We start from the raw sequence: 10,738 nt of genomic DNA on the forward strand, positions 1-10,738 counted from the left end.
TGTGTGAATGGGACCTGAAAGTGAAATTCATGTGTTAACACCCTCCCTGAGCTGGATTACAAGAACATTGACAGCTGAATGTCCCCCTCTCATGTACTTGTATAAAGCACTATGCAAGCTGATTGTACAGTCTGTGTACAATTTCCTTTTAGATTTACCAAAATTAAGAAATAGAAGAACCCAGCTGAACATTCATTCAACATATATTAAAACTGTACCAAATCAGGCAGGCCCTTGCAGTACATAGCTGATGGTAGATCTAAAGGAGTGTATGGTAGGTAAGTGGGTGGAAATAAAAAAAAAGTGGTATATTGAGGAGAGGTGTGGTTCACAGATATAAAACACGCCCTATTTTGTGATGCTGAAAAGCCTGGTCCACACAGGTAGTTTATTTTTTTCATTCAGCAGTCTGAATTGATGTGCTCGCTGTAATAACTTTGCCATGTTAGTACAGCAATCTCCCGCTGAGCTAGAGTGTTCTGACAGGGGGACTACCCCTGCCAGAAGACACCGGTAAGTGATCACAGCCATAAGTTGTGAGTTCTCATTGGATATCGATCGGCTCTTGGTTTTCTACAATGCACATTTGCCAGAAGCCAGACAGGTTGCTGTATACATGGGCTGATCTTCTGCCCATGCATACCAGCTTTAAGGCAGTGCATGATGGAATATGAAGTTTCCTGTAAGGTCACATTATGCCATAGAAACTGATAAGTTTAGAAATATTTTTTTTTTAATTTTGAACAGAGTGGTGAAGATTCAAAGCTGCCATGGACGAGATAAGTGGGAGATAAGCACATTGGCATTGAATGGGCAGTAAAGACATTAGAAAAGGCTTTTATTTATTATAAAAAGTGAAATTCTGCCTAAAAAGGTGAACTTTTAACTTTACACAATAGTGGTGTTCTCAGGGTGCACCCTTCAGGGTGTCTTCCTTTCTCTGGTTTCATTACTTAGTTAGCTTCTGACATGGAACAAGTATGCAGACCCAGAATTATCTGTAACTTGCTAAGTAATGAGATGTGAAGGAGAAAAGTTCTTTGGATGTCCAGAATACATGTTGTTAAAAGAAATCACATTTTGGTAAAACAAGTGCATTTTGGAATTCAACAGGTCCCCATATAGTATGGCTTAACTAGAATGATTTAGAATATATGATCCAGCGACTCTTGCTAATAATGAAAAAGTGATAAGGATGACAGTTGGGGACATTGTATCTCAAAGGAAATCTGTACTATTGCCAGCCTCCTTCTAGGCATATTAGTTGATTTGACTGTCCTTAGTTTAAGTACTGTCTCAGCCAGCCACCTACAAACCGCATGCAGATTAGGAAATGTGACATTAAGGCTCTTGACCCACCACTTGGCCTTAGAATAGACTTCCTTTAAAGGGATAGTAAAAGTTGCTGTCATGGTCTTATCCTGACAGGTTCCCTATTGCAACTGTTAGCTTAATTCTTGAAGTATGTAATACAAATCATAATGAAAATGCTGGCGTTAACTTTACTCACATCTTTAGCAGACATCTCACCATCTTTAGCACTGCAGTATGCTTGTAGCTACAGCCAGCAGTCCCATTAACATCTTTATTCATTAATCCTAAACTTGAACTAAAAGATGCATAATGCAATTTATTTTGTAGACAGTATTTGGTCTTTTATTTCTGGCCAGGACTAAAATTAATTTAAATTTATAAAATGCTTTTCTTTTTTAGTCCAGGAAATATGAATCATTGCATATTAACTCAGCACCTTTGGAGTCAGATAGTAAGAAGCATGGCACCCCACATCCATTGGTGAGGCTGGCATTGGTGTTTAAACCGTGTATAGAATGAAAAGATGGCTATAAAACAATTTTAAAAACAAGTAAATAAAATTATCCTAAAGCCAACACTTTACTTGACCTCCTGAAGGTTTTACCCCCTTCATGACCAGAGCTTTTTTGCTATTCAGCACTGCACTATGTTAACTGGCAATTGTGTGGTCATGCAACGTTGTACACTAATAAAATGTATATTCTTTCACACAAATAGAGCTTTATTTTTCTGGTACTGATCATCACTGGGTTTATTTATTTTTTATTATAAAAAAAGACAGAAAATTTTGAAAATAAACAATATTTTATGCTTTCTAAAAAATAAAACATCTAATACAAAAATAATCAAATTTCTTCATAAATTCAGACTAAATGTATTCTGCTCCTAATCAGTGGGTTTCCCATTCATGAACAATTTGATTATGGTTGTGATCTATAATGGGCCAATCACAGATCACAACAGTAAGCAAGCTTTTCACGAAAGAAATCCATTCATGACAAGTTGTTTATATTATTATCATGTGATCACTTTGACCAATCATAGCAATCACATGATACTCGGTTACCTGTAACAGTATTCCACTGTGTCTGGTGGACACAATGGTCACAGTAGAAATGCGCTGCACACTCCTAACTCGAAACAGGTAGAATCATGTGTCTATGCCTGACTGTGCCTGCAGCTGCCACCCCAACACAGTAAATATATTATGGTAGGACGGCAAGTGGTTAAAAAAGAACTATGTAAAAAAAGTAAGCAGCACTACTTGTCCTTAATCAGGAGTCAGGATAATTAGTAAACATACTTATTTCATAACAAGAAAAGGTAGAATAGGAAGTACAGCCTTTGATCGACCCTTTCAGAAACAAATGTACAAAGTATCTCCAATATTTTTATCCTGTAAAGGTCTCTTTAAAGTATATTATTTTTCTAATTCAAACACTGAATTTGTAAGTTAGAGTGTTATTAAACCCAAAACTGAAAATGTAATATATTGCAGCTTACCAATCATCGGATGTGGTGCCTGCATTAGTTTTTGGGGGGTTTTTTAGGCTTTTTTCCTCTGTTTTCACCTGGTGATCTGGCCAGTAACCCACCTCCTGTATTAGTGAGACACAAATCTGGATGAAGGAGCAAGACACATTTGCACAGCAGCATTGTCAGTCTAGAAGGGAGGGTAGTGTTAGATGTACTAGCAAATTTAGACACTAAACAAATTAAATCCAAACTCCAGCTTTATAAGCAGTTACAGCAAACAGTTTTGTTGCTTTTAGAATAAAGGTTTTACATAAAAGCATCCCTTTTTTTTTTTAATTAACCACTTGCCTACCTTATAACCCCTTCCAATTTTCAGCTTTCAGCTCTGTCGCAATCTGAATGACAACTGCACATTGTACCCATATGAAATTTTTATAATTTCTTTCCTCACAAATAGAGCTTTCTTTTGGTGGTATTTACTTGCCTCTGGGTGTTTTTACTTTTTGCGCTATAAACAAAAAAGAGCAAAAAATTTGAAATAAAAAAGTTTCCTTGTTTCTATTATAAAATTTTGCAAACAGGTAATTTTTCTCCTTCTCTGATGTGCATTAATGAGGCTGTACTGATAGGCAGCACTAATGAAGTGGCACTGATGGGCAGCACTGATGATGGGTACTGATAGTCAGCACTGACTGGTGGCACTGGTGGGCACAGGTGGGTGGCACTGCTGGGTACAGGTGGACAGCACTGCTGGGCACTTGTGGGTGGATCATCGAGGCACTCATCATCACTGCCCCGATGATCGGTGCCGATCCCTGCTCCGACAACTGCCGATTCTCGGCAGTACTTTCCTCATGCTCTGACAGTGTGAGGAAAGTGCAGCCATGAACTGGCAATTGCATTTCCCTGTGATCAGTGTGTCATTGGACACAGCTGATCACATGGTAAAAGGCTGCTGTGATTGGCCTTTTACCACATCACGTGATCATGTGTGTCCGTAGGACACAGCGATCACGGAGATTGCCGGGCGTGCACCCCCGGGGGCGCGCAGGAGAGTGCGATCTGGGAGGACGTCATATGACGCTTCAGTTCAGCCATCAGTGCTGAAACCAAGAGGCCATAGAGAATGGTAGATCCTACATGGCAGCTGGGAGACCTTCTGGAAAAGCCACAAGAAACATAGTTTTGCAAGTGTACATGCATATGATATGTTTAATTTACAATTTCAGTGCTTGCTGCTTAACGCCTTGGCACCGGCGCCTCTCTACCCTTTAAGGAGTTTGTTACGCAGGGAGGTAGGACAGGCTTTAGGGTCATGTGACCACCATGAAAAACAACAATTTAAACTGTTAAAAATGAAAAGAAAATTGAATAACAATTATTTAAATCTTCTTTTTTCCCCTGATCACCGCACCATCAGTTATATGATGACCACTGCCCTGGTAACAGTATGTAAAAAAACATTGTGAAAAAAAGGTATTCAAATTCTTCATTTTCCATAAAATTGTGACAGAAAAAAATTACAACTTCAAAAAACATGCCATGCCTCAGACTGTCTACTTTTCAAAAAGAAGTCATTTGGGAGGAGTTTGTACTGTCCTGATGTTTTAGGGCCTCAAGGAATGAGATAGGCCTTCAGTACATCAGGAATAAATATATATATACCATAGTTTGTAGATGCTATATTGGGATTTTGTTTACCAAAGACATGTAGAAGAATACATTTTGGCCTACATTTATGATGAAATTTGATTTTATTGGATATGTTTCATGTCCGAAAGCAGAAAATATCTTTTTCTACATTTTCGGTCTTTTATTGTTCATATCACAAAAAATAAACCTGGTGTTGATCAAATACCACCAAAAGAAAGCTCTATTCACGTGAAAAAAAATAAACATTTAATTTGCATACAGTATTGCATGATCGCGCAATTGCCAGTTAGGCCTAGTTCACACTGGCATTGAAAGCAGGCATTTGATGGGAATCTTTAACGCTCCTCAAACGCCTATGCAAATGATACTATGAGCAGCACTGTCAGGGCTCCGGGTATAACCAGAGGGGTGTGGACTGACACAGGGAAACGCAGGCTTCAGGTATAGAGTAAACAAGACAATTTATTAAAAGACTAAACAACACAAACGCAGTGCAAGATAAACATAACACAGTGCAAACAACCCAACCTCCAACAGATAACCATATATACAAATCAAACGTAGTCGGGCAGGCCAGGTTGGTAGCAAACGGGCAAACAGGGTACCAGGAGCGAGCGGAAGAGTGGTCAGGAATAGCCGAGGTCAGGACAGGCGGAGTTCGTTCAGAGTCAGGATCAAAGCAGAATCAGGATCGGGCAGGAAGCAGACAGGATGCAGGTACAGGGGCTCATGGGAAACATACACCAAGGCACTGATCACAGGCCTGGTCCTGCTTAAATACACCTGCAATCAGCCTCAGGTGATGGCCTGATTGCAGGAGTGAGATTCTGGCTGCTGAGACCACCCGCTGGCCAGCCTTGGTACTGCAACCCACAAGGCAGGTGAGTCCCACCACCATTGGCGAGTCCATTCCTGACAAGCACACAGTGCTGTTCACATTATGAAAACATGAAGCATTAGCGTCGCGCCACTTCAAAATCGAAGCCTAATGTTGAGTCTGGAGGAGTTTGAAGCCTCTCAACTCCTCCCATTCAAGTCTATGGTGACGCTGCACAAATGCGCTGGCAGGTGTTTGCAGTGCAGTTGCGGTGCGTTAATACCATCACAGTTTATTGTAGGCATTTGTGGTGCAGTTTTAATGCTTGTAAAAACCGTGCATAGGGCGATTGGGGAGCATTTTTAACGCTTGTAAAATGCCAATACTAAAGCTCATTAACGCCTGTCTAACCCCCATACTAATGCTATAGGAGCGTTTTTGAAGAGTTAGAAATTTAGTCAAGTGTGAACAAGCCCTTAAAGTAGTTCAGTGCTGAATAGCAAAAAAATATGCCCTGATCATGAAGGGAGTAAAACCTTCTGGAGCTCAAGTGGTTTAAGGAGAATTAAGCCAAAGCACTTTTGGCTGTACTTCTCATGTAGATCACAAAAGTGCAGTTTGTTCTGCACTCCTGTGACCCATTTCCAGCTGACAGCTGGCTGAAATCTGCTGTCAGATGATGTCAAAGATGCCAATACATTCGGGATCCACCCCAGAATCTGGAGCAGCACCGAGCTCAGCCTGTATCTGCGATCTGCTGAAAACCTGAGCCAGCCGCTCCCTCCCCCTTCACAGCCCAGAGCTCCAGTGAGCGTGGCGGGAGCAGAGAGCGGTGACTGACAGTCTGTCGCTCTACTCAGAGCGGCTGTGAGAACTCAGCGATCATGTGATCACCCTTAGAGCTGGCGGGGGAACGATACAACATCAGACTGATGCCGCATCCACCTAGGTAAGTATGATTGGGGAGAAATATAAAAAAATCCCACACTTCTCTTTTGAACTCGCATTTATAAGCTGAGCTTATACTTCTTGTGTTGAACTTTAATAGGTTATATTTAAAGATCTAAGAGCTCTACTATCAGCGACTAATGAAATGTTTTTGTTTAGACGGAGGTTCTTTTTTTCAGTATATTAATTGTAACAAAAAATAACATTCTAACTGCCATTTGTTCTAACAACCTTCTGTTGTCTTGAAATATGTATATACAGTTTTAATAATACGCTTTACTTATCTGAACAGCCCTTAGGTTCTACTTGGTGGCATATAAAGCAAATCATATTTTATAGAGAAGCATTTTTCCTCCCAAAGTGTTTCCTCCATATGCAGTAAACCTAGTTGGATATCCAATCTGCATTGTTTACTAGCTGATCCATTAAAATGTGACATTTCCAAACAATAAATAAGAGCAAGCAAGAGCTGATTTATGTTTTACTGAATATAATAGCATACAATTGTTTCTGATTCAAGGTTTTGTTTGAAATCTGCTTTGTGTTCTGCAGTGGTTATTTTCATATTCCTCTTATAATCAGTCAGTGTACATTAATCCTCGGGAACATGTAGGGCATAAATAATTTATTTGATGTTACAGTTAATATTGACTGATATATCAGTCCCGTCTATTACGTGGATATCTTTAGATGTTTTAGATTAATAGTGCTTCTATAGACAACTTGGGATCGGCAGTTAAAATAAACTTCCAAAACCCTATGTGGGTACACACTGCTGTTTATTTATACTGTGATTCTCAGAAACAAAGTCAAACATATTCAGTGTATTATCTGCTTCAAACTAAAGAACACTTGTTAAAAAATCATGACAGATGTGTACTGTCATTTGGATTTTGCAGGCATGCTGAATATTTTTATTTCTTTAGATAAATAGACAGACCATGCATTGTTCATTTTGTACTGTTTGTGTTTAGTGTTTTAGTCTTTAATGCATCGTAACAAATTATTTAATTATAATAAAACAAACTGTCTTTTGATTTTAAAGTTACTACAACGTAGTCCATATAAAGCAGTTTATAGAAATGTATGCATTTTCTTTTGTGATTTGTCTGTTTTACATGGGCGCTAAAACTCATTTTCTGGTGTAAAGCATAGTGGGATTATTTACAAATATACAGTAGGCTTTTTCACATTCTTATAAATGAGGTGCTACAAAATAAATGTGAATAAAATGGATGAAAACGAAAAAGTTTTACTATGAAGGAAAAAAAAATGTGAGATATTAAGAGTTGTGTTTACTATTTGTTAATATAAGGTTATATTGGAACAACTTCTATATATATAAATACCAAATCTGAGTATGCTGGAACTGACGTGTGCAGATCAACATGGAATACTAACTACTAACTAAAATACATTGTAACAATGTTGTTACATAGCATTTATGAATGAGATGTCAAAACACCATGCAGGAGCACCATGCAATGGCATCCTCCATTTTTCTCATAATGTATTTACTTTAAAGGGAAGCGTTGCTGAATTTATTTTAGTAGGTGCAGACTCCAGGTTGTCATCTTAAAGCGGAGCTCCACCCAAAAGGGGAGGTTTTGCTTTAAGCCTTTGTCCCCCGCTCCCCATTAAGGATTGGCACCTTTGGGAAGCGGATACCCGAATTTGACAGGTACATACTTCCACTGCGATTGCCTAGGCCAGGGGTAGGCAACCTGCGGCTCTCTAGCTGTTGTGGAACTACATTTCCCATGAGGCATTGCAACATTACAAAACTGACAGTTACAGCTATGACTTGCAGAGGCATGATGGAACTTGTAGTCCTGCATTAGCTGGAGAGCCGCAGGTTGCCTACCCCTGGCCTAGGCAATCAGAAGTGTAAGTTGTCCACCCCCCCTCCCCGTAGTCTTCTGGGACATGTGACAGGTCCCAGAAGACTACAGGGCCATTCACAAAGTGCAGCGCTTCTCACACATGCGTAGTAGGCAACCGGCTGTGAAGCCGCAAGCTATCACAGCCGGGTGCCCACACTAAAGAAGATGGCCAGTGAAACCAGCGGTGGTGAGGACACTGCGGGACCAAGAGACAGGTAAGTGTCTGTATTTCAAAAGTCAGCAGCTACAGTTTTTGTAGCTGCTGACTTTTATTTTTTTTTTCAGCTGGAACTCCGCTTTAATGTTTGCCTTATGGCTTGATATTTAGATATTTCTTACAGTTCAGCAGACTTCCCAAGCATAAAGCTAGATGGAAGATGATGCTCTTAGAGTTTCCACCATCAAAAGCAAATCAACATTGAAAGCTCCCATGTTTCTATCCTGACATGAGGAAACGTTATATTGACACAAACATTAAGTATAAGTGATAACAAAATATTCTAAAACAATCTGGCGTCAGTCAGTTTACTTTTACATGTGTGTGCAGGGCAGACGCTTTCATTGCTAAGTCAGATATTACTTATGAATATTTAAAGCTGAAAAAAACAAGCATGTGAACAATGGTATTCTTGTGGTTTAATAAGGTTACAATGTTCTAGTTTAGTTTTTTTGTATTTTGTCAGGGAAAGAGCCAAATAATCAAGAGCCAAATAATCTATGCAGAATAGCAAGTTGTAGTGCTAATCGTGGTTACCATGAGAAGTGACTTGTTTTTATAGGGTATTCACAGGTTTTAATAATCTCTGGTCAAACATAACTAAACTCTGGGGACTTGTCTGTAATTGTTGATGTCCCACAATTATTTTACATAAACTAAAGATTAAAGCAGAACTCCAGGCACATTTTTTTCCCTGTACAGTGGGGCTGCTCATTTTTGTTCTAGGGGAGAGGACAGTGTGGAGATATACTTACCTGACCGGCTGATCCTCCCCGCACACAACCTGTCTCCTCAGCACCCCCCCCCCCCCCTTGTCCAGTAGTCTTGACAATTTTGAAAATAGACTGCTACTGACATCAGCACATTCAGAGTATGCTCCATAGGTGGGAACAGTCCACTACTAGACCCTGGGGGAGCACATTTTTTATGAAGGATTGCCGGATCAGGTGAGTATGAACTTTGTGGTCACCCCTAGAAGAAACAAGCAGTTGACCCATGCGGTGAGAAAAAAAAGCCCAGACTTAGGCTTTAAGTTTTTGCTATACTTAACACTTACCTTGGAATTGGCTCATTTACAGTGCTTGGGTACAGATGCTGAAGTGCCTTCAGACAGAACTACTGATTGGTTGAGTAGGCAAAGCCAACTTATCTAGAGTATGTGTTAGGAAAGTATATGCAATCGTGTAATTGCAAGTTAGGGGGAAGGAGGGATGGATTGGGCCTTAGGGTTTAGGTCCACATTAAGAAAAAAAATGTATTCATGCATTACAAGATATAATGGGCACCCATGGTGATATGCTTGGTTCTTAAACACTTCAAGTTCAGACACTTTCACCCCCTTCCAGTCCAGGCCAATGTTCAGCTTTCAGTGCTATCACACTTTGAATGAAAATTGCACGGTCATGCAACACTGTACCCATATTATTTTTTCAGCATTTATTGAGACAGATAAAACTTTATTTTGGTAGTATTTATTTACCACTGGGATTTTTATTTTTTTGCTATATATAAGTGAAAAAGTCCACAAATTTTGAAAAAAAAGTGTTTTTCTTATAAATGTTTGCAAATAAATAATCTTCATAAATCTTGGCCAAAATATATTAATCTATCTTTTTAGTAAAAAAAAAAAATAACACAAATTAGTTTATAACCAAAAACTACAATTGTTCAAAAAAGTTTTATTTGTGATTTTTGTTCAACATACTGTCACCCTAGCAGTACAGGGTCACCATAGTGACCCTGTACTACTTGTGGGGGGTGATGAAGATTTGTTTTTCTTTTTTTACAGTGATTGCTTTTACACTCATAAAGGCTGTAAGAGCAATCATTTCTCCTTCTCTCTGGCTGCATTCCTGCAGCCATTGAGAAATGCTGTGCAAGCTGTGATTGGTCACAGCTTGTCACATGGTACAAGGCTGTTGTGAATAGCCTTGTACCATGTGACCTCTGTGATCATCCACAGATTTAACAAGTAGTAAGCAATGATATTCATGTGATCACTATTGGCCAATCAGTGATCACATGATCGGAACCTCACACAGAGGTCTCGCATAGCGATCTGTGTTCCGCTGTGTCCAGAGGACACAGCAGGCACAGATCACGGTACCGCTTGCTCCCAGGGAGCGTGCACAGGCAATGGATGTGGGGGGATGTTTAGAAACGTCTCCCCGCATCGGCAGTGCTCCCGTCCAGACATTTATGGACATGGTCCGGACAGGAAGAGGTTAAAGAAGTATCTGTGCTGATAGTAATAAATGGGCTGCTTTTTTATGACCTAAAAATACTTGCTGTCTGACTGTCTGTGGGATCAATACTTTTAGTCATTGACCTAGAACAAGCATGCAGATTAGAACGTTGCAGAACTGCTAATGGGCACACGTGTTCAAGGGCAGTAGCTCAGAAACTATTACAGGCACTTCATCACTTGAC

The sequence above is a fragment of the Staurois parvus genome, unplaced genomic scaffold (genome assembly GCF_062004578.1).
Source record: "Staurois parvus isolate SC_StPar_1 unplaced genomic scaffold, SC_StPar_1.0 ptg000007l, whole genome shotgun sequence".
Lineage (NCBI taxonomy): Eukaryota > Metazoa > Chordata > Amphibia > Anura > Ranidae > Staurois > Staurois parvus.